Source organism: Pinus tabuliformis, chromosome 2_1 (assembly GCF_031772625.1).
Source record: "Pinus tabuliformis cultivar Carrire ecotype Pingquan chromosome 2_1, CPIR1, whole genome shotgun sequence".
In the NCBI taxonomy this organism is placed as follows: Eukaryota; Viridiplantae; Streptophyta; class Pinopsida; order Pinales; family Pinaceae; genus Pinus; species Pinus tabuliformis.
In genome coordinates this window covers 850,827,290-850,854,318 of record NC_142299.1, presented here as the reverse complement: position 1 = coordinate 850,854,318, position 27,029 = coordinate 850,827,290, and positions in this window count along the sequence as shown.

Below are 27,029 nucleotides of genomic sequence, written 5' to 3'. Positions count from 1 at the left end.
CAAATACTATAAACACGGTGGATTCCGAGCGAAACTTGTCCAACATTGAAGAGACTATCGCCATAAATATCTCGACCAAAACAGATGTTGTAGAGAATATTTATGTTGGCAAATGTTGTTCTCCTTCAGAACTGGAAATATATGATGCTCTTTTTCGCGAATTCAGAGATGTCTTTGCTTGGTCATATAGCAAAATGCCAGGCATTGACTCGAGTATCGTTGAACACGAAATTAAGATGTATCCAGATGTCAAACCAGTACGACAACGGCTACGGCAGGTGCACCCCAAGAAAGCCGCTGCCTTTAAGGCAGAAGTTGAGAAACTTCTCCATGCTGGTTTCATCTACACGGTTCCTCTAACCGATTGGGTATCAAATATTGTCCCTGTTATGAAAAAACAAGGAACAATTAGAGTGTGCATTGATTATAGGGATTTAAATCAAGCTTGTCCAAAAGACAACTACCCTACACCCTTTATCGACCAGATAATTGACGAATGCGCCAGATGCGAAATCTTTTCATCCATGGATGGATTCTCCGGGTATAATCAAATAAATATCCGCCCACAGGACCAGTCAAAGATTGCATTTATTTGTCTGTGGGGCACATTCGCATATCGAAAATTACCCTTTGGATTAAAGAACGCAGGGGCGACCTTTCAGAGGGCAATGAATTATGCCTTCCATGACATCAAAAACATCGTTCAACCATACCTCGACGACCTTCCGGCTCATTCGTGAAAGCGGACTGATCACCCGCAGCATTTGAGAGCGATATTTCTATGTTACCGACACTACAAGATACGACTCAATCCACACAAATGTGTATTTTGCGTCAGTTCTGGTCGTTTGCTTGGCTTTGTAGTCTTAAAGACAGGATTCGTCTCGACCCATGTAAGGTCCAGGCAATCATAAATTTTCCTCCACCTTCGAATTTGCTTCAGATTCAGAAACTCCAAGGGAAAGAAAATTTTCTAAGGAGGTTCATTCCAAATTACGCCGAACTTGCTAAAGGTTATACACATATTTTGAAAAAGGAAGTACCCTTTGTCTGGGATCAGGTTGCGCAAGCTTCCTTTGATGCTTTAAAAGAATCCCTAATGAAAGCATCATTAATGTACGCTCCTGATTATCAAAAAGATTTTAACCTGTATCTGGCTGCAGCGGATACGACTATCGCAATGGTTTTAGTTCAAGAAGTCAATGGAATTGAACATCCTATATATTATTTAAGTAAAAACTTAAATGATACAGAAAGCAAATATTCTTACGTTGAAAAGCTAGCACTCGTAGCTGTTCAAGAGATACAGAGATTTCGACACTATGTCCTCTTTCGAAAAACTACCATTCTGTCAGATTGCAACCCCATGACTTATATATTGTCGCGACAGTTGCTGGGGGGCAAATATTCGAAATGGATAGCAATTCTGCAAGAGTTTGATCTGGAATTTGTAAAATCCAAGTCAAAGAGAGCTCTAGTTTTCGCAGAATTATTATGCGATCTCCCATCGTCGTCCAACGATGAAACATCCGATGAAACAATCGTGGACGAAAGCTTGTTTCTGATATCTTCAAGCAATGAGTGGTATGGGGATATAATCATTTATCTCCAAACCCAAAAATATAGGCCAAATACCTCCCGCTCCGAACAAAAACGTATTCGATACCAAGCAAAAGACTACATGATCGTCGGTGATACACTTTACCGTCGCGGTATCGATACAGTTCTGAGAAGGTGCCTCACCCATGAGGAGGCCGAAAAAGTCCTGAATGATTGTCATTCAGGCGCGTGTGGGGGGCATCAATCCGGTTATGATACAGCGCAAAAAAATTTATGAGCAGGATACTTCTGGCCAACAATGTTCAAAGATTGCATAACCGCAGTCAGAAGTTGCCATGCTTGTCAAATTTTCGATAGCAAAACCAGAAGACCACCCGCACCTCTATAGCCAATAGTTGTTGTTAGGCCATTCGCCAAATGGGGCATCGATTTCATGACATGTAACCCCACCTCGACCGGGGGGCATGGGTATATCATAGTCACAATTGACTATTTTACCAAACGGGCCGAGGCGATGCCTACATTAGATAATACTGGTGAAACAGCTGCCCTCTTCTTTTTCAATCATGTAGTCCCCAGATTCGGCATACCACAAGCTATAGTCACAGATCATGGATCGCATTTTTGCAATCACATGATGGTGGAATTAGCTGCCAAACTAGGGTTGTCTCACGACAGCTCTACTCCATATTATCCGCAAGCCAACGGACAAGTTGAAGCAATCAACAAAGTCCTGAAGCGCATGCTGCAAAGGATGATTGGAGTTCACAAGAGAAGATGGCACCTAATCCTATACTCAGCTTTGTGGGCTTACCGAACATCGGTAAGGAATGCAACCGGGTTTACACCTTTCCAACTGGTATATGGCCTGGAAGCAGTCTTACCAATCCAGTGTGAAATCTCGTCTCTCAAACTCGCAATTGATCTCCTCCCCGGAACTTCAAAAGAAGACGCTCGTTTCTTGGAATTAATCCAATTGGATGAAACCCGTCGTGATGCCGCTTTGGCTAACGAAGCCCATAAGAAACCAATCAAGGCACAGTTCGACAAAAATGTCAAACCCCGTGTCTTCTCAGAAGGTGACTTGGTCTTGCTTTACGACCAAGAATCTGATAAATTGGGAGCAGGTAAATTTAAGTCTTTATGGATGGGCCCCTATATTGTTAAACGAGTGTTAGCAAAAGGAGCCTACGAGTTAATGGATTACGACGGAATTCCACTGGCGCAACCTCATAATGGGTTGTACCTCAAGCGTTACTATGCGTAATGGTAACCTGTGTGCTTTTGTTATGTTTTTGTTTTCGCTAAAGTGTTTATTTTGGTCAAGTAATCCACTTTTTACATTTATTGCAGATGTCAAACCTATTGGAGTCATGTGTTGGATATGCCGACGGAGCGAGTCGTAGTTCGCGGAACCTATCTTCCGCGGCCTGGGCCATTTTTGATCCAAGCGGCGAGTTAGTAAGTTTCAGAGGGGTATGTATTGGTCGATCAACAAATAACATCGCTGAATATAGCACGTTGATAGAACTTCTCTCTGACGCCATCACACATGGTATACGCCGACTGATCGTCAGGCTAGACTCACAACTCGTCATACTACAACTCACTGGTATCTACTCTGTCCGAAATACAGCTATTTATCGCATGTTCCTAAGGGTTAAGATTTTGGAAAGACAATTTGATTTTATTCAATATCAACATATTTCCAGAAACTTAAACACATTAACTGACTCATTAGCAAATTATGTGTTAGATAGACATTTGCAACATTTATAAAAAGGAACATACCATCAATGTTTACATTTGGATCATGTAACTTAACCAAAATAGAACTCCGAAAATCAAAAATATATATAACTGTTTGTGGTTTACACATAATGTTCTGTAACCAAGACAAAATCGGTCAAATAACCAAAAAACTCAAAATGCTAGGGGGCACCCTAGTCTAATGATGCTCGTGATAGCAAGTCACAGCCTGTACGATCATGCGTAAGAGACGAGTCCATCGTCTTGGCACACCAGTAGTATGCCGCTATAACCTCAAAGGTAGCTCGTCAGTCCTCACATCTGGAATACCAAGAGTGAGGCCCTCAACCTGCTCCTGTAATGTTGTGAGAGTCTCGGCCACATCAAGGTCGCGAAGGATAGCCCTTCCCACAGCCTCTCCTGCTGGGGCAGCAGCTGGTACTCTCAGGCGTACTACTGGCCGAACAGGACCAACATCTGCATGAACACATGAGTTTGATTAAAGTCTTGATAGAATAAAGCACAAGGAAATTATAAATGAAAAACGATAAACAGGAATATGGTCAAAGATTTTACCAATGGCACTCCACTGTTCGCCATCCGGCAGTACTAAATCTGGATCACCCAAGAAGTCCATGCCAGCATATGGATACTCAGAATAAACCATCTCCTAACGATCAAACCACCTGAAGAAGGTATCAGAAAATGAAATCTGAGACTGACCAGCATGCCCAGACATATGGTCAACCCATCTCTGCATACGTGGTTCAGTAGGTGAAGGTAAATCGAGTGCAATATACTGCAGCTGCATCAGTGGTATCTTCTCCAAGGCAAAGGCGGTCAAAATAGAACCATACCCAAAGTTCTTCAACCTCCCGCTCTTTATCTTGGTCAACTATTCTTTCATCACAAGAAGTACTGCGTCGCACCAGTTGAACACCTTCGGTTGGAGGCATTCCAAGGCATACTGCATATAAGATCGGTTGGCTACATGAAGAGCCGCACCACCAGCCATCCTACCAAAAGTAAACAAAATAGTCTTGAGGGACCTGTCAGTGACATCACGGATGATGATATTGCCATCTTTACTCGGCTGAGATCCCTCTCTGCAGTACCGGCGAACATAATCTCTCACAGAGTCACCTCCTCGGGTTGAACCTGATAAAGAGATGGGGGCACCCCGCCTCGACAAGCCAGTCAAGAAATAGATGTCTACTACAGTCAAGGGGATAGATTTGCCCCTGATTTGGAAAACCTGGTTGGTAGGATCCAAAGCATCGAGCAAATACTGCAATAAGTTGAACTATTGTCTCATGCTAGAAATGCAGAAAAACTTCAACAAGCCACAATTCCGCAGTGCGTTTACTGTAACCGGATCATGTAGGGCAAGCATGTCCTCTTCTTCATGCTCACGTTCTCACCATGTAATGGTCATCTTACTCCACAGATCTCTAAAAAACAAACAGGAGAAGAGTTAGATCCTGATTTTGGTAAGAAACAGACAAAATTTCCATCAAAAATTGTGCACATAATTCCTTCTCTGCGCCCATCGCACCTACAGTAGTGTTCTGGGTGCGTTGCATGTCAGATGGCCTTTAGACCTGCCAATATTCAATGCACCTTTCGATACACAGAGGGTGCGCTGAAGGCAGAATGATTTTTTCAAACCCTAGAGGCTCAGAAAAACTAGGAATCAAGCTCAGAATGTAAAATGGAAAACATGAAATGAAAGAGCTCAGGTTTAGCTCCTACCTGGTCTAGACAACGCCAAGAATCGTCCACAGAATCTCCCGAAATCAGCTGATGAAAATCAAAGGGGGAAAGCACCTCCAAAGCTCCAACAAACCAAAGTTCAAATGAAATGGTAAAATGAGAGGTAAAAACACTTTTTCATTACTTTTTACCTAGTTCAAAGTAAAATATTAGTGTTCCAACTCATTTTCAAGCATATATTGTTCATTTCTGACTAGTTTGATGAAGCATTTGAAAATATAGTACAATCTTTGAAAGAACAAAGCTATTTATGGTAAAGTCAAAAAGGGACCATTCAATCGAGTAGTTTTAGCACATAGTTCAAGCTCGTTAAAAAATAAACATAAGCCATGAGCAAATGTTTCCCCCCGCATTTAAGCTCGTTAAAAAATGAACTATTCCCCGGTAAATAACTATCGTGAATGTAGTACTTCAGCCATTAAAGCCTTGGTCGTGTTTGCACCGTCACCTCCACTTTTGCATTGGCCGATCATTCACCCCCATTTGATTGTTTACCCATTTTGAGGAACAACTGCGAAGAGTGAGTTCACTATCCATCCTTATAACACTGCCGTGATTGGAAAATTCCAAACCTTACCTGGAATCAGTTACTACCCATTTTATCACTCGTTCCTCAAAAGACGAGTCTCCTTTAAGCTCTTTTCAACTGACTTGTAAAATATGAAAAGATTGCTGAGCCATTGGCCTCTCCAGCTCGTTAAAGGGACAGGAAGTGCTATCCCTCCTCTAAATTTTAATCTTTTTGAACCTGAGGGATTATTACACAAAAAGATCGAGCGCTTGTTTTGTTCGGCTTGTTAAAAGTATCGAAAATTCATCCCTTCTGCATTGTTTTATACTTTTTCGGACTTAAGGGATTAGATGACGAAAAAGGAATTTTGGAGTTACCTTTATGTTCCTTTTCAGACTCTCTAAAATTGAAAAGGACCGAGTTATCTTTGTCGTTAAACTCGTTAAAAATATTAATAGTGACAAACTTGTCTATAGACGAGAACGAGTTTCACTATCGCTAGGCTCGTTAAAACATAGCGATGGGTTTTCCCGAAGGGCAAATTATAGAACAAGCATATGTTATCCTCCTCAAGCTTGACAAAAATAAAGAGGTACTGGTCAACAATGACTGGGGAAAATTGGGAAGAAAACTTGAAGAAACTTTGTTGGTAGCAAGTCGCTCTTGAACATGACACTTCCACTCCGTGTCCGAGTCGGGTTGGGTTGTTTCATTCACTGGTCACATCACCATGGTCCCATTATACCATCCACATTTGGGGTTAATGCTACCAATCCATCATGTCAGTGTCGCCGATATGTTCAAGAGAAGTCATTCAGAGAATTCACCTGTGTCTCACCCACTACCATACATTTATACTCCATTCTTTCATGACCGCCACCCTGAACCTTATATCACCAGATCGTTTTCACCTCCATTAAAATCATTTGCTCCGTTCCGTGTCATTAATGTGGGATTCATTAAGGCCCTCCTGTGACGGATCACTTCTTGTCGACATCAGCTCATTATCCAAGAAGTTGATCTAGGAACACCCCATTCAGTACTTTGAAGCTTGCATGCCTCAATGGCAATTTTTTCACTTCCGGCGACAGGTTTACATCAATGGCCTTCGACCGAAAGATTTTGCGTGGTGTTCGACACCAAGTCCTTTATTCACACCACGTGAATTATACTGCAGTACCTTGAGGGTCATTATCATTATCGGTGATTCCTCTCGCGCTTGTTAACAGTTTACATCATTGACTGGTAATCAAGCGATGTCTTTCCATGTTCGACTCCAGAACAACTTTCACATGGATCGACTTGTACTTCGAGTGAAGATCGAACAAGATTGAAGACCCCGGATCTAGTTTCATCCATCCGAGCTGCGATATATATTCAGGGAAATAAAGACATCAAATGTACATCATTGCTGCACAAATAATCATCCAATCAAAAGGATGATGGCTCTATCAGAATCATCAGTCTACACTCAGACGATTGTCTGTCCTATGTACATGAAAATGGATTTATAAAGCTGAGCATGGGAATGCCCGCCTCAGCTAGATCATGAAAATATTATGAAGATAATGTATTGTATTGTATCTTATTACAGGTCTCCTCCCAGCATTGAAAGAACTTCGGATCCTCATAATAAAGCATTTCACCCGACATCAAAAGATTAACGACCTCATGCTTTAGGGGGCAACTGCTATAGACATTTTTGGGTCCTACAACCCCAAGCATGAAATGTCCATAAACCAAGGGCTCCTAAGTCCCTAAAAGTGTTGTTCTAACCCCTAAAGGAACAAGGTCAACAAATTACAGCTTCTCCCAGAAGTTCTCCATGAAAAACTGCTAAGAATTGGTCAAAACAAGATCATTTCAGTTGCTCCACTGGCTAAGTGCATTGCATCTCACCTAAATACATTGTGTGGGTGCGTTGCATTTCAAAAATCCCTTCTATGGGGTGCGATGGGCGAGAAACGACAAATGGCAGTGTCATTCCGCGAGGTGGAGAGGCAATGGAAGCTTCCAGAATCTTCTCCTGTGACACTTGCCTCACTGAATTCGACCAAAGATGAGTAAGAGATCATAAATCTCCAAGTGGAAGCAAGAACTATCAGAGGGAAGACACTAATCAAATCATGAGCTGACTCATCTCCATTACAGATATCTATATATGGATCCCTCATCCCAGAGATCTAGAGGCTGGAATTTTGCATATTGTAAGGAATTGCTATTGGTTTCTTGAGACAAACATCTGATTATTGGGTGATCTAAGCTTTGTTTGAGGTGAAGAGGGGCTTCTTTGCTGGGAGGTTGATGCTGGGTCAGAACAACTGGTTGTAACTCCTCTTGGCTCTTTTCTTGTTTATCAATAAAAGCTATCCAAGTTTTCCTCCATGCTGTTATGTCATTGATGCTTGCTACATTTGTATGGTCAATTTACATCTGATCCTAGATTTTTATGATTATAGATCCATGTCTTTGTATAGTGCTATGCTTCTGTGATCTTCCAGGTACTTTGTGAAGCTGGGCGTGCAAGGGAGCAGGTAGCTAAAAGACTATCAAAGAAGAGAGGAATCAAATCAGGAGATTAACGCAAGACAGAGGTTGGTCTTTCTGTTCCTCTCTATCTATACTTCATAAAGGAAAAACGAAAGTAGCTTTTCTCTGTTTGTTTCTAAGGCAGCTGTCACACCTTAGTGGGATAGAGCAGTTCTATATAGACACTTTTCCCTGTAACAATAGCAAACATTTATCCGCATAGCCAACCCTTCGATTAAGGCGGTCATGCTACTCTGCTTTTGTAGAGGATTATCTAAGGACGTTCGCTCGGAGGCTTGATGACTCCTGCTACTAGGCATCTTCATGATGGATCTGAATTATGAGAGGAATCGCTCTCTTGCATACCTAGTAGCACGCGTCATCAAGCCTCCGAGTGAACGTCCCTTTGTTATCCAAATGACTATATCTAATTTATCAATCCTAATCATTATTCATTTACTCTGCAAGTTCAGATCAGGTGTAGAGTTTTTCCGATTCTGCGGAGCTCTGCGCCTCTGAATCCTTGGAGTTAATCTCCACACCTCCAAACTCTACATTAATACTCACTATATTTTCTTTACGAGTTATTCATAGGACCATTGTTTTTGCATGTATATTTTTCCACCATTTGAGTAGTAGAATTTATCCCATATGTAGAAGTTGTTATCACCAAAAACAAATTTTTCAATCGAATCAATCCACAAGCTAGAGAAAGAACGACATATATGCATCACAAACTATAAAACAAGTCACGGGAACAAAGAGCCTAAGGTGCTAGTGTACATGCAACGAGCTGAAGCAAAAAATGCATGTTTATGTGAGAGTACATATTTATGTGACTAAGTTTCAGTAGATATGGCGTGGATCCTATGTGAAGTTTTGCAAACTTGCAGTACTCGGAGCAAATTTCTGGTTCGTGTATTGTTTCAACCTGCATGGAACAATGACCAGATTATGTGATCAGGAAAACACGAATAGCAAGGTTGGGCATTGAATATGCTCAGAAACTATGACACTAATAACTAATAACAATACACTAACAATGTTATAAAATGTCTTCTTGTTGACCATTGCTCAAACACATTCAACCACCATAGTTACCATGTATTTATTTATTTAAGGAACCATTCATGATATCTTTGAGAGATTAAAAACTCATTTACTGTGAATGATAAAGAATGACAATAGTGGGTACGATTTAGGCAGAGTGCAGAGGTATTGCTAACCACACTTCTCCTCACCTCCCCATTGGGTAAACAAAATGCATACGGAGGTGCGAAGAAGGGTGATGCTATGAAGTCTTATCTTATAACGTGTTCTTCAAAATCTTTCCAAAATACAACAAAGGTGCTAAAAAAAAATGCATAGATGACACATTTTTCCAAATATTTATAACTCTTATCAACTCTTGTATCGGTAATGGAGCAAATGCAATTTTGTGCAACAAAGTCACACAACGATTAAAATTTTTTCGATAACTTTATCATAGTATAAGCCAGTTGTGACTAGCTAGAGATAGTTTTATCAAGCCTTGAGTTTGCTCATACATGCGAATAGTGATTTTTGCAACCATAAAAGTTTAGAGGCACATATCATGGTTAGGAAGCATACAAGATTTAGTGTTTATTGATGAGAGAATCTAGTATGCATTTACGTTGTTCCTTATAACGATCAAGGAAATTACCAATCAGAGAGAGAAAATCAATACAAGCATGTGAAGGATGAGTTGGACAGTTCTGTATGGAATGAACGTGCACATAAAATTTCAATGTCGGTTGAAAGCTACAAGTTTCGTAGAATAAAATATGAAAGACTTGATTAGATGTTAGAGAGTTGTCAACCCTATTAAGTCAATTTCCACGTCTGCAAAGATGGCATATGAGGGAAATCAGATAGATCGGCCTCGTGTTTTAACGTTTTGATTATTTTAGATTTTTATTGAACAAGTCAACGAATCAAACAAATTTAGTAAATGAGAAGTTGAATTAAAATAAATGTTTATCTCTCTTATTATTTAACAATATCAGTCCAGATTTATTTTAAATATGGATTTAATATGAGACGAGAGAGATCAAAATTATTTCATGTGTAAATTCATTTAGAGTGCAAAATACAATGTGTTATTTTTCATTGTTTAAATTGTATTTTTGGATACTAAATAGAGTATATATAAGACCAAATAATATTTTAACCATAAAACTTAATTTTTTTCTTTATATATAGATATATATGAAATTGATATCAACATAAATTAGTTAAAATATATATTTAAATAGTTTATTTAAATCTTTTGTTGAAATATTTTTGAAAAATATAAATTTAAACATGTGATACACGTATTTTTTTACTTCTAATTACTTTACAACATATTCTTTGTCTAATTATAGCCAACATTATTTTTCTATTTAAAACATATTTTTAATTTTTAATTTAAAAGAACAGAGAGACGAAAAATTTACACATCCCATCATACTAAGATGTAGAATAAACATCCCCTCTCAATAATACAATAAAATAAAAAAACAATATCAAAAAGTAAAACCAAATTTTAAAATCAATATACAATGTACATGTTCGATGGTGGGATTTAGTAACATATTGGAATTTTCCTTTGTGTTGCAAAATAAAAGAGGCCTACGGTTCTACGAGGCATTACATGCCAAGTTTATTACAAAATTCTTTAACAAGTGATCTCCGATGATGAAATCAAAGTTAGATTAAACTTTATATAAATTAATTGGTTTATATCCCATGGAAGGTGTCACGCCCCTACACCTGCGGTAATCTTTCAACCGCTTATAGCGAGGTGCGGCACTACAAACCGTTTTCTTTTCAACAATACTTACGATTGTAGACTACGCCTTAACATTCCATACTTAGTTTATTTTCGTTACCAAGTATTATTAATGTGTTCCTTTATACAAGTGAAAGCCCATAACATTCACATAAACAACATTATACAATAAAAATGCACAACAGTATAAAGGGAGGGGCAACTCCCTGCAATATGAGTCTGCTCGAATCGATATATTATACAATTTTTCCACTTTTACAAAGTACAGACTAAGTCCTTGGGAAACCCCAAATTTATACTTAGCCAAATTTTCACAACTTCGGCAAACTCGGTTGCCCAGCGCGTCGACGCCTCCGCACGGTCGCCGCACGACTCTCCAACCCTTCGTTCACCTCGTCGCATGATCATGTTGTTTTCCCAACTTGGGCGCGCCTCCAATTCGCCACACATGGGTGCCTCTGCCCGAGACACACCTCCGTTCACAATCTCAACACTTCACCTAGTCACCATGCACATTTGCACGCCGGGCAGGCGCTCACCCGAGTCGCCAAGACACCCACGCCAAGTTGTCGCACAAACCGAGCGCCACACACCCATGCACGCCTCAATCGTCCGTCGGGCGCCACACACCCGTGCACGCCTCAATCGTCCGGCGGGCGCCACACACCCGTGCACGCCCTCACCCAACCACTGAGCACTCATGCCCGCACCTTCACCCACAACCGAGATAAAGCGAGTCACCTCCGTGCAACTGTGCCCAAGAATGGGCGCATCCAAATCTGTGCCTTCCTCTTAGTACTGTGCACTAAACCTGCGCCTTTCTCCCTTAGAGTGAAGAAGATGAGCGAGTGACTTGTTGTCAAATGCGAGCCAACGCTCTACAATATATATGCGTAGTAGGGGAGGTCCTGGTTTGCCCAGCCGACCTCTCCCACACCCTTGCTCCATCACAAAAGCCCCTAAGTCATCCTATTGGCCTCCATATGTATTAACATATGTCCCACACCATATAAACATGTCCAAGCTCCCTTCCTTGTGCGCATTATCTCACATAACCATCGCACATCCAAGTCGTGAGCTCGTCCTCCAACCGAACCGCAGGTCGCACTGTTCATCCGCACGCACGCATCGTCGCCCGCGCACCCAAGAACAGCAAGTCATTACATACTCCTCCACCTGAAATCGTTGTCATCCTCGACAACATACCATCCTGGTAGCCATCCACCAAGATCAGTAACAACTGTCTCATCCATGATGTCAACTCCTCCACATACTGCAAACATCCCTGCAACATATGTAGAACCACCGTCTCCATCATGTCTTGTCCCGGCAACCATCTGTCACCAAGATCACCATACCGAGGTATACACCTCATCGGTATGTCATACATCGAAAATCATCTCAATCCATGACCATCGATCACCCTGTCACAATCTGCACATGCTGCTCTCCATCGTGGAAGGCTGGCCCCTCCATCCAAGCTACATGCCACTGCAACATCTCGTGTCGACCTCATCATGTGTCATCCTCATGTGAACTACTGCCATGATACTCCAACATAATGCTAACACATCTCTGCACATCGCTATCCCCCATGTCTGAACTAGTTGGGTAGCTAATCCAACTGTCACGTTCAAACCATGAGAATGCACATCCTCAAGCCATCATCAGTCGTTTCTCATAACATCCTGTCACATCATCAACTCGATCAAGAATCCATCTCCATACAAGTGTAAGCCATGCTCAGGTCCATGAAGTAGTCCTCATCTCATCTGCAACATGTTGTCCATGATGTTTGGTGTCAATGTGTTGTATGAAATCAGCCACATCTATCCCAACATCATCATCCATGTGTGTGCCTCCTCAATATGAAGAGACCATCTCATCAAACTCCGACTCTCGATGTGCCACATCTAGGTCCATGAAGCAACCTCCATCATATCTGCAATGTGCCATCCCTTAAGTCTGCCATAGAAACAAGTATACACCTGTCTCATCTATCCATGTGCTGCCTATGATCATAGATCAACCAGCTGTCATGTGTCAAAAGTGGTTGAGTCTCAGCTCAACCCATGCCCAAGTGTTGCCACCAAGGCATCATCATTGTTGTGACTCCATCACTCCAAAGTGTCTCGTATCGATCCTCCACATCAAGTCACTCTTTCAAGCCATTCCCATACATGTACTTGAAAGTATGCACCCCATCCTGCATCAAAATCTCTGACCTCAGCTCCTCAATGCATTAGATCCTCCAAGTCCACCATATATGAAGTCCCTAAAATTCACAACCTCATGTCATCATGAGCTCCATCAGCCATCCCCAACCAACATCTCAACAAGCATACAAGTCTCGGCCCAAAGGTCTCTGCAAGATGCCTCAGCTCTCCATGTAGTAGGAATGCTCCATAGTTTGCTCACAACTCCATCCAAGTCCATGGCCTTGTTGTACATAAGTGCATAACCTCTCCATCGGCTCATAAGTAAAACATCCCCATGTCACACCAGCAAATCTACCTGCACAACATCCCTGCCTTAGCACTCCTCATTGGATGCCCATAAGTGACACCTCTACAAGTGCTCCTGCACAATGCCCTTGCATAAGACTGCCATGCTCCATGTCTCCAACCTGATGTCCATGACTAAGTTGCCCATGTAGTCCAACCAAGTAGACCACCACAATAACCGGTCATCCTCATCCAAGTCTGCAATCTTCGATCTAGTGAACTCGGTCACCCAACCATATCATCATCATCACATCACGAGTCCCTCTCATCATGGCTCCTCCACTGAAGGTTCCATCAAGAGTTGCTCTTGGCCTCGGCCATGAGAAGTCCACCCAAGCATCATCGTACCTCAAGTGTGTGCCCTCCAATTTGTCCATGAGTTATGCCGGGCACTTAGCCAATTCTTCATGTGGCTAAAGCATGACCCAATCCTCTGCAACGATCATCATGTTCCTCCCTTGTCATGGGCCTTTGTACCTTCTGCCATAAGGTCACAAACAACCCCAACAAGTCCTGCAACAGTCAACAATCCTTGCTTCTCCATACAAGGTTCCATCATAGTCATCCATGGTAAGATCCTCCCTAGCATTGGCAAACTGTCTTTGCCCTTCCCTACATACGGTCCATCTACCAAATGCTCAAGTGAAACACAAGTACCAATATTTACTTCATCATCATGAGGTTCCTCCATATGAGTATCCTCATCCATCCATGTCTGCAAACTGCACGATCCTGGTCCATCTTGATCAATCTCAAGTTCATCCTCCATCGTTGTCACATCTGCAACATCTTCAATCATCACGGCTTCCTCTTCCTTGTCGGCACAATCTGCAACTTCATCTTGCTCCATTGTCCAACCAAGTTGAAGAAGTTCGTCTTCAACATTCTTTTCCAAGACCTCAAGCTTATCTCGAATCTGGGGGTTCTCTTCTTTCATCCGCTTCAACCTGTATAAGGTAAGTAAGAGCTTCCCTTCGCATTCTTCCAAACCTGCCATGCCTTGTCGTTCAGCTTGGTCCAAGCACGATGCTTCACCTCTACTAAACCTGTTTCACCATTCACCTGAATCACCCTGATATTCCACCTGTCACCTGCAAAACTTGAACTCCCTACCAAGTCTTCGGTCTTCGTAGAATCAGCTCCTTGATTCAGTTCACCAGCTCTGATACCAACTGTCACGATAGTGCAGTGGGATCAGCGCTTCATCGTCAACCCGACCAGCTCCCTAATCATCATCTCTGATACCACCTGTCACGCCCCTACACCTTTGGTAATCTTTCAACCGCTTATAGCGAGGTGCGGCACTACCAACCGTTTTCTTTTCACTGATACTTACGATTGTAGACTACGCCTTAACATTCCATACTTAGTTTATTTTCGTTACCAAGTATTATTAATGTGTTCCTTTATACAAGTGAAAGCAATTTATTTTCGTTACCAAATATTATTAATGTGTTCCTTTATACAAGTGAAAGCCCATAACATTCACATAAACAACATTATACAATAGAAATGCACAACAGTATAAAGGGAGGGGCAACTCCCTACAATATGAGTCTGCCCGAATCAATATATTATACAATTTTTCCACTTTTACAAAGTACAGACTAAGTCCTTGGGAAACCCCAAATTTATACTTAGCCAAATTTTCACAACTTCGGCAAACTCGTTTGCCCAGTGCGTCGACGCCTCCGCACGGTCGCCGCACGACTCTCCAACCCTTCGTTCACCTCATCGCACGATCGTGTTGTTTGCCCAACATGGGCGCGCCTCCAAGTCACCACACATGGGCGCCTCTACCCGAGACACACCTCCGTTCACAATCTCAACACTTCACCTAGTCACCATGCACACTTGCACGCTGGGTGGGTGCTCACCTGAGTCGCCAAGACACCCACGCCAAGTCGTCGCACAAACCGGATGCCACACACCCGTGCACGCCTCAACCGTCCGTCGGGCACCACACACCCGTGCACGCCCTCACCCAACCATCGGGCGCTTCTGCCCGCACCTTCACCCACAACCGAGACAAAGCGAGTCACCTCCATGCAACCGTGCCCAAGAATGGGCGCATCCAAATCTGTGCCTTCCTCTTAGTACTGCACACTAAACCTGCGTCTTTCTCCCTTAGAGCAAAGAAGATGAGCGAGTGAGTTGTTGTCAAATGAGAGCCAACGCTCTACAATATATATGTGTAGTAGGGGAGGTCCTAGTTTGCCCAGCCGACCTCTCCCACGCCCTTGCTCCATCACAAAAGCCACTAAGTCATCTTGTTGGCCTCCATATGTATTAACATATGTCCCACGCCATATAAACATGTCCAAGCTCCCTTCCTTGTGCGCATTATCTCACATAACCATCGCACATCCAAGTCGTGAGCTCGTCCTCCAACCGAACCGCAGGTCGCACTGTTCATCCGCACACATGCATCGTCTGCCTGCGCCCCCAGGAACCGCAGGTCGTTACAGAAGGTGTCAAGCTACTTATAAGGAAATAAATTATTTCAATAGAAGTTTAAGTTTAATGACTTTTGCACAATATTTATAACTGATAATAATACACTAACTAATAATAATACACTAATATGGAACCACATCAGTTATGAGGAGCTAGGCACCTTCGAACTCATGGAGTTAATCTCCGCACCTCCGAACTTCGGAGTGATACTATATTTTCTTTGTGAGTTATTCCTAGGACCATTTTACGCATTGTTGTTTTTACATGTATATTTTTCCACCGTTTGATCTTGAAGCTAGAGTAGTAGATGCCACCCCACATGTAGAAGTTGCTAACACCAAAAACAAATTTTTGGATCGAATCAATCCACAAGCCAGCGCAAGAACAACATATATGAATCACAAATCGTAAAGCAAGTCACATGTACAAGAAAGAATATCCCAAGGTGCTAGTGGGCGTCCAACAAGCCAAGGCACAAAGTGCATATTTGTGTGAGACTAAGTTTCAGTAGAACTGGCCTGGAGCCTACGTGAATTTTTGCAGACTTGCAGTACTTGGACTGAATTTCTTCTTTGTGGATTGTTTGATCCTGCATGGAACAATGACCGGATTATGTGATCGAACAAACACGACCAGCAAATCTGGCTATTGAATATGCTCAAAAACTATGAAACTAAGTTTATGGAATATGCTCAAAAACTATGAAACTAAGTTTATAATCCTTAAAGACTCGTTTCTAGGCAAAAATTTAATGGATAACTATGTTGATAACTCAAAAATATGCAAAAAGTATCAGTTTTGTGCATATTTTTGTTGGAACCGCATTGATGGCACCCTGGATTGTTGTAAAATGGTTGCTCCCTTCCTCCTTGGATGCTGATATAATTCTAGCTACACTCTTGAGTTTTCAAGATGATCTATTATTCAACAACACCAGGGTATCCTTGTCTACATTGGCGTCATTCATCACATGGCGTTGAGAAATTGTAGCGATAGAGTAAGAAAGTTTCAGAGAAAAGACATGAAGTGATGTAAAAGAAAAGCGAGAAGGGTTACTCTCTTACAGTTAGACATCATGGATATGAAAACAGGACGAGATCAATGCAAAATGTGCAAGGAAGAAGATATTATTACAAAAAACACTTACGTTGATAGAAACCAAAACACTTGCATTAGAAACCAAGGAATCGATGGTATTTATATTAGTAGAAGGCCAAGTGTGATTTCAGTATCATTTCAATTGCAGGAACCCTTAAGGAATTGAGCTCCAGGGGAGAGATGATGAGAATGCAAGAGATTTGATCCACAGTGAGCTGCGTCATTTGCCTATTGTTCAACAATTTAACCATTCGCTATGAAATATCGAAATTTTCATTGATGTTGCAAGACTCTACCGTGAATAGAAAAAGAACGGGGACTAAACTTAAGTATGTGAACTCTTGCGAATGCCTTCAAAATCCTAAAAGGCTTGCTAAGCTCTTCATTACCGATGATGGAATTGACACTTGATTGTCGTCATTAATCATTTTAGGTAGTGGAGTCCTAGACATGCCAGAAACAAGTTGTGACAAGAGCGAATACCTTACCCCATTTTCATATATATCGAAAATCTCCAGCAACCAATTTTTTATGGCTTTTGGACTAATAAATTATTACGATGTAAACAGAATAACCAATAATCAAATGAATGAGCATTGACTTCTGCATTTCTAGATCATTATCGGATCTAAGAATCCCATCATTATACCAATGAGTATATTTAATTGGAGTCTTACCGAGGTGGAGGAATGGACCGGATGGTTAAAAGTGGTAGGAATTCGGGCAAAAAAATTTCAAAAAATCTTGTAGAGACAGTGTTTGAATCGTGTTTTTATGATGGAAATGGATTCAGCACCATCAAAAACGTCTAGGACATCTAAAATTTTGAAGTTTAACAATTATAACTTGGATTTAGAAAAATCCTTGCCAGATTTTCTCCATAACTTTCAGAGCAACTCCTTCCCCTTGTTAGACCATAGCTATCTAATTTATCCATCCTAATCATTACTAATTTACTTCGCAAATTCAGAGATGCGGATCTTTTCTGGTTATGCGGAGCTCTACACCTTTGAACTAGTGGAGTTAAGCTCTACACCTCCGAACTCTGCATTCATACTGATTATATTTTCTTTGCGAGTTATTTGGACTGATTTTATGCACTGTTGTTTTTGCATGTAAATTTTTCCACCATTTGACCTTGAAGCTAGAGTAGTAGAATCCACCCCCGTGTAGAAGTTGGTGACTGCCAAAAACAAATTTGTGGATCACATCAATCCACAAGCTAGAGCAAGAACAACATATGTGCATCAAAAATCATAAAATAAGTCATAGGCACAAAAAAAAGAACCCAAGGTGCCAATGGACGTGCAATGAGCTCAGGCATGAAGCGCAGATTTGTGTGAGACTAAGTTTTGGTAAATATGGCATGGAACTTGCGTGAATTTTTGTGGACTTGCAGTATTTCGACTGAATTTCTTGTTCATGGATTATTTCAGCTTGCATGGAACAACTTATGGAAACTAGTGGAACTGGCTCTTGGAATAGTTTTTTTTTATTCTTCTTATACCACATAGGGAAAAGATGTCTAATGTTGTGTAGGGACCAGTAATTGATATAGTACTGGTCCCACCAAACTACCAGAAATTAAGACTTTTGCAACCAATATTTAAACAAAGATAAATAATATTAAGTGCAAATAAGTATTAATTTATGTCACACAGGGGAGAGATGTCTAATGTTGTGTAGGGACTGTCATTGATATAGTACTAGTCCCACCAAACTACCAAAAATTGAGACTTTTGCAACCAATATTTAAACAAAGATAAATAACATTAAGTGCAAAAAAGTATTAATTTATGTCCAAAATTTCCCAAAACATTGACTCGGCCCACAATTGTCCATAAATAGTATCTTAATACTTAATAGTGCAAACCATATTAACCCAACTAGAAAACAGATAAAACCATAAATGCTTCTAAAATGGTCTATTCCAGAAGTACAAAGTAGCAGTCACTTCAACCCCCACTCATTAGAACTGAAGCTTTGTATCCCAAATAAATATCCATACCTGCACATAATAAAAATGAATGTAATTCAGCGATAACTGTTATGTTGTTCAACATTTAAACCCCCTATGTTCAATAAATGACACCCAACCCAATAACATTTAAACCCACTTTGTTCAATAAATGACACCCAACCCAATAACTTCAATAAATGACACCCAACCCATTCTATTTCTCATTAAAACAAATCAAAGCACATGGATCAACAAATAACAAATTCCCAACCATTGGATCACATCAAATTAAATCTAGATCACACATTCAAAATGAAGCCATTGCAATCCATGTCCATCTTTACCACCAATTAAATTCAAGTGCCAAAAACTATAAAAGAAGTTCAACCACTTTTGAAGTTGCATGTTATGCTTTAAAACTATTCACCAACCTTGAAGACAAAATATCACAGAACAGTTGGCAGTATATCCAAGTTAGTTATATCAATTACAACACATTTTTCTTACAATTCTATTTTCATTTCTCACAGTTCTTACAGTTTCAGTTCTTACAGATTCAATTTTAGTTACAGTTTCAGTTTCATGAAAATCAACACACAGCCTAGGGTATTCTCTCTTAGGTCCATAATGCTTATTTTAAGGGATGGATAAAGACTAACAATATAGAAAGCTAATGGGACGATATTAATAGTATCAAGTTGGTAAATTAAAAAAAAACTGGTAGATGAGACAAATTAATGAAGAAAACGACTCTAGTCAGTACATGAAGAGAAACAGGGTGTCGCTTGGTGCCTTTAGCACATCAAGAATCTCATGTTTAAATACAGAAGCAACATGCAACAATAAAAAGTTGAGTGAAAAGAGAGGAACATGTTGAATGAGGATTTGGACAAAGAAAGCCTCAAGAACCACTTAGGTAACATAACACATTGAAGGGATTAAGACAAGATGGGAGTCTGACAAGGAATGATGTAGGGATTCAAACAAAATGCAACAAAATGTAAGAAGTATGCCTGCAAAATATTCACCCACGTTGACGTGAAAATGGAATTGCAATTCATGTACATGGATTTCAACTAAGCCCACCTTTGAAGTAAAGATATTCCACAAGATAGATGGTTGAAGATACATCCATATAGAGCTTGTTTTTCTTGTTTTAAAGTTTTCTTGTTTTAAACCTTTAATGTCATTGAGACATTTGGACCCATTACCCAGGTAAAGGCTTCTCATTCATATCTGAACAATTTAGATATCATATCCACAATGAACAAACAAACCTAGAGACAAAGTTTCAAATACATTTCTATCTCTACTGAATGTAAAAAATGTGTTTATAGGATACCACTCCAAATATCAGAGTACATAGCATAAATGAGGTTAGAAATGCCATGCATCTCTGTGAAATTAACATTCAAAATTTAGCATTTTTTATAGGATTTATGAATTAACACACCAGACTAGATTATTCTGAGTTCTCTCTTAGGTCCATAATGCTTATGTTAAAGGATAGATAAATATTAAATACTAACACTATAGAAAGCTAATGGGACTATATTAATAGTTTAAAGTTGGTAGATAAGAACAAAGAACTGGCAGATGAGACCCATTAATAAAAGTAACAACTCTAGTCAGTAGATGAAGAGAAATAGGGTGTTGCTTGATGCCTTGAGAACATCAAGAATCTCGTGTTTAAAATTACAGAAGAAACATGCAACAATATAAAGTTGAGTGAAAAAAGAGGAACATGTTAAATGGGGATTTGGACAAAGAAACCCTGAAGAACCACATAGGTAACATAGCATATTGAAGGGATTAAGAAAAAATGAGAGTCTGACAAAGAATGATCATAGGGATTCAAACAAAACACGGCAAAATCTAAGTATGCCGGCGAAATATTTATTGACATCAACGTGAAGATTGGACTAAGAGCTATCGTCCTTCTTGGAGTCAATGTAAGCACAAAAATGTACATGCAAGGTCCATTAAGAAAATATGAGCATGTGGTTCACCTCATTTACATATAGAGAGGAAGTTGAAAATCACCATAACTTGAAAAGCCCCCAACTTTTAATGGTAGCACCTTAGCTATTGCAGCAGAAGTTTGGTTGCTTGGAAATTTCTCTAGTGACATGAAGGCTAAAATAGCAACTTATCATAAGACAGCATGAAAAAATATGTAGGAACATGATGAACAACTCAATTGAAATTTGTTTACCCATAATTTCACAAGGCAATTTCTTTCTAAGAATCATTTTTAACAAAAGCTTAATGAAATTTTATAATAAGAAACAAAAACTATGGCCCAATTGGAAGATAAGCATTGATTTATTGTCCTTGTGTTGGTTGCAAAATATTGTCCTTGTGTTGGTTGTAAAATAGATCAGAAGCTTCAGATGAGTTGCTTAATTAGTGGTCAACAATTGTAATACAACTTTGGGTGTTGGAACCGAAAACCTTGTATGAGGCCACCAATAAACATCATCAATACTAATGGTAGCATAAACAAGACTGCAAAATAAAGTGAAGAAAATTTTGAAAGGAGAAAGGGAAAAGGGGGTTTAGATCATTCTTGAAATATGATCAAAAAGTAAACAAAACAATGTAAAAGGAAGAAAATAGCATAAACAAATGAACAAGAAGCAGTGGAAGGGCCTTATTGGAAGGTTGTATGTGAAACACAATGTAACCATGAACAAATTCGCAGTAACATGGAGATCGTTCCACCAACTCAAGAACATGAAACTCCTGTTGTTGATATCGTTAATGACATTGTTGAACATGCAGTTGACAATGACCAATTGACATTGCCAAGCCAAGTAACCCCATCATCATGGCTAGCAGAAGTAATGATTAATATGAATTCACATAGTGTCTCAACAACCAATGAACAAACCATGAACATGCCCTCACAACCAGCAGAATTGAACAGTGAAATTGTTCAATTTTTTGTGGATAATAGATCAATGGAAGAAGATGAAGCACATAGTGAGGCATCAAATGAAGATAATGATATAGTTCAATCAATTCCATTAGATACTGAAAGGGAAGTACCAAGCATGACATGCAAGTGGGGAGGGGTGGAGAAGATACTTGGCCAGTTCCTAAAGCTACCAGTAGAGAGAGTATCAATGAAAAAAAACCAAGGTACACCGAGTAGTCTTCATTTGGGCTGAAGCTCACAATTACTCACCTTAGAGGACTATATAAACCTATTAGTTGAGTTTGAAAAAAAAAAAAAATTTGAAATGCAAGAATTAAACAGAAAAAGAAGGATCTAGTCAAGGAGCAGAAGGTAGCAAGGATTGTTGCAGCGCAACTTCAAGCAGATGAAAGGATTGAAAGAGATAAAGCAAGGCAAGTTAAGGACCAACAAAAACAAATGGCAAGACGAGAAAAGGAATCTAGAAAGACACAACAAATGCTTGAAAAGGAATAATGGATGATCAATATGGTTAACAATGATGCAACAATAGCTGATGAATCCAAGATTATTTCAAACTCATTAGACTCCATTGCAGATAATACACCATTATTCCAAGATCTCATAAACATTCAAGTGTCTCACTATCAAACTGACGGTTTACCTAGTTGCCTTATTCCTACCAGAGGAGGTGTCAATTCTATGTATGCTCATTACACACCTCCACTTAATGCAGGGGTCAGTAGTGCAAATGTGAGGTATGGGTACTCAATACCTCCATGGTTGGAAGCTGCAAATTGGACTCAATCATATGGCAGCAATCAACCATTTCCTAATCAACCCTTTTTAGGTAGGCCAACCTACCTAGCTCAAGAAGGTAACTCGGGGAGTTTTGGCACTCAAGATTCTCAGGGCCATAAAGAATAGGGGTGTCATATGTTTTTGGTTGTAACCACATTATGATGTGGATTTTGGATGGATTGTATCTTTTTCTTCTCATGGAAACATTTTGGCTTACAACCTAGGTTGTTTTATTTCATACTGTGTGCGGCATTGTAGCCAAAATCCATTTTAGAAGGAACATCTATAGTCTATTATAATGTAGAAATCTTACCTGAGAATGCAAATGGGATTTTTTGTTATGCATCTACACACCAAATGGTTTACACAAGTGAAACGATGACAACATTTTTAGTTTACATTCCATGAGATTATAGCAATACTTCATGATGAAACAACAAATAATGCACATAATACTTATAATTAAAACATAAAACATTTCAGGGATTTCCTTGCATGGGAAGGAAGATAATTGACTACTTGAATCCCTTTCATTTTCTACTATACATTTTGAACTCTCCATATGCTATCTGGTTGCACACAACATTATGAAAGGATTTTATTCAGTCCTTGTCTTTTTTGGCTAAACATTGTATAAAAGTCCTCTCTGGAAGCTATGAGAAAAGATCACTGAACTGATAATCATAAACATCAAGAAAACACAACATAAATGTGTCTACAGAAAGTAAATTTGAACCATTACAAATGAATGAAAATTATAGTTTTTTCCTCTGGAAAAATCTTGCATCTTTCCAAATAGTACACACAGAAAAACCCCTGATTTTTGTTGAGCAAAAATCTAAAACAAGTCAATCAACTTCATTATTTACAATATAGTAAAATCACTGAAAAAATTAACCAATACTAGAAGTACTAGTAAAAGAAATCAAAATATTTGAATGCAAAATTACCACAGAAAATATACATAGCATCTGAAAACCCAAATCTACTAGAAAAAAATAAAACTAACAGACCTAACGAAACACAACATGTGTAAAAGCCTGAATGGACTGCCTCCTTGATGAAAATTCAACTCAAATTTTCAATTAAATTGGTCATTTGTTACTGAGAGCATAGACCAAAAGTGTAAAAGAACAAAGATTCAGAGCCACTGAAATAGCAATATGCAGGAAATGGTCAACATTCATCCCCTGCAGACAAAAACACAAGGCCATAGGAAATGGCTCCAATAGTGAACATGAGAAAAAATAAACAAGTGTTCATTATAATATTGTCCATAATAGGGGCCAAAATGGCCCTCTATACATCCATGCATACACTGTCATTGGAAATAATTGGCACCATAAACCCTACATACCCCAATATTTCTAACCGTAAAAAGAAAGCAGATCCACACCAATCTATTTAATGGCATCTAAGATGGAAAGAGATCACTAGAATGAACTCCCTAAGGTTAGGATGGACAAAGTGTTCTATGGCTAAAGGTAGTTTGTTGCAAGCACGTTCTCTACCACATCATGTAACAACGATCTAATTGAGATGCATAAACACAATTGTGTAAGCATAATCAATCTGATGAGTGTGTTGCTTGCAAGTTCAAATCCATTAAAAAGTTCACAATGCTTTATTTGTGAGAACTGTTGGTTTTTCCTTGGCTTGGAGGACAGATTCTACTTCACCATAGCTACTCCTGCTACTCCTTTTGGCACCACTAAAGAAATCATTTACATGTTTAGTTATTGTGGCTCTGAAATATTCTATGGGGCTATGGCTCAACTTCAGTCTCTGTGACAACTAGTGCTTAGTTCCAATGTACTTAGCCACCTTTTTGTTGTCAATCATATTGATCCCTTCGATGGTACCCTATATTTTGTGGAAGGAAAAAGGTTGGCTAGCTTGTTAGTTTACTTTCAAGAGCATGCCTCCAACACATGGTTTCCTCTGTTATAAGTTTATTGGCAGTTTATTTTGCTAAATGTCAATCTCTATACTTGACACTTCCAACTGTCCAATTTCAAGTTTTGGAATTGAGTTCATTGCTACTCTTTAACATGCTCAAATATCCACATTTAAATATTAGATTTAAATGCCTTAAGAAAATATTTTTACTTGTTACAATTGTTGCCAATAACTTTGTGGTTCATTAAAATATACCAAATACAAATTAAATTATAACTGACTCAAGCAACACATGATGGCCTAAAGAAAACTATAAACGATGTAACCATACCAGAACTCAATTAACAATCTTCCACCAACACAACTTATAAATCAATCTATCTGGGAACACACTACCAGTTAAATCCAATGTATAGCATAAACATCAAAACTCATACATTCACATTAGGCATAAGCAGCAAAAATATCCAACAGAATATGAATCAGTGCAAAACATAATTCACCCAAACATGATAAAGTTGCATCCGAACAAATTCCATCCGAAATGAATAAATTAACACACCCTATTGTTTAAGCTAAGATAGGATAAATACACAGGCCATGCTTCCATATAACTTTGTGGTTCATTAAAATATACCAAATACAAATTAAATTATAACTGACTCAGGCAACACATGATGGCCTAAAGAAAACTATAAATGATGTAACCATACCAAAACTCAATTAACAATCTTCCACCAACACAAATTATAAATCAATCTATCTAGGAACACACTACCAGTTAAATCCAATGTATAGCATAAACATCAAAACTCATACATTCACATTAGGCATAAGCAGCAAAAATATCCAACAGAATATGAATCATTGCAAAACCTAATTCACCCAAACATGATAAAGTTGCATCCGAACAAATTCCATCTGAAATGAATAAATTAACACACCCTATTGTTTAAGCAAAGATAGGATAAATACATGGGCCATGATTTGATATAACTTTTTGGTTCATTAAAATATACCAAATACAAATTAAATTGTAACTGACCCAGGCAACAAATGATGGCCTAAAGAAAACTATAAACACTGTAACCTTACCATAACTCAATTAACAATCTTCCACCAACACAACTTATAAATCAATCTATCTGGGAACACACTACCAGTTAAATCCAATGTATAGCATAAACATCAAAACTCGTACATTCACATTAGGCATAAGCAACAAAAATATCCAACAGAATATGAATCAGTGCAAAACCTAATTCACCCAAACATGATAAAGTTGCATCCGAACAAATTCCATTCGAAATGAATAAATTAACACACCCTATTGTTTAAGCTAAGATAGGATAAATACACAGGCCATGCTTCCATATACATCGATGGCATGGACCACCCTTTTCTTAAATAAATGTCCTCTGAGAATGAATCAATTGCAGAGTAGAATGACAGTTACAATAAGAAAATAGTTTATGAAATTTGGAGTAAAGACTGAGGACTTATGAAGCGGGAAAGCCAATGCACACAAAACCATAATGAAAATAAAAAAGTAAGCAAAACTGTGAAGAACTCTGAAAGTTAAGAAAACACCTAAAGACACACAAAACCCTAAACCTGCAAAACCCTTTGAAATGCAACCTGAAACTCCAAGAGAAAAAATAACAAAAATTCCAATAGGAAGGTGAGGTGTTGAAAAACATAGAAGGTGAGGTGTTGAAAAACACAGTGGCAATGGCTGGTAGGATTTTTCCTATCGGATAGACGTAGAAGCCATGTCCAAGCGTATTCCATGTCCAAACCTTCTCTAGAGCTCGCCAGACCTGCAACCAACTTTGAAAACATGAAAAAAGTAGGAAATTAGCCAATGGAATAAATATTCAAAGACAATTCGAAACAAAAACCATAAAACCCTGTAAATTACCTATAAATTTACCTTCGACCTCGAACTGGCTATAAATTGGTACTGGCTCCTTCCCAAACAATAGGTTGCGTGAATCAAACAACCACCAAGGTATTTGTAAACCCTCGGTGGTCCAAAACGAACAACACTGGCAGGTGGAATGAAACAAGAACAGTAGAAACCTTGTTCTGTTAACGAGCGCATGCAAGCAAACTAGTCGGGTTAGTAGGTCAACAATGGTGGACAATGTGCACATGTAATGGAGTCGTCCCGTGCCATCTTCGGTGGAGGGCTTCGCCCAAACACCAGACCCAAGCAAAAATACACGGAGCAGAACAGACATCGTGGAAAACAGGCGAAAGCAAGCAAAGGAAAGAGTAAAATTAGGTTTTCGAAGGCTGACACCCACCGCAACACGTGGCAGGACACGTCGGACAGGTGTCGTACAAGTGAGAGTGGAATTCACGTGCCCGTAGCTGAGGTGGAGGGGAGGGCGCACAGGTAATGGTGTCCCTCCCCTATCTATTTTCCATAGGTGTAAAACTTTGTTCATCGATTATTTCAGCGTGCATGG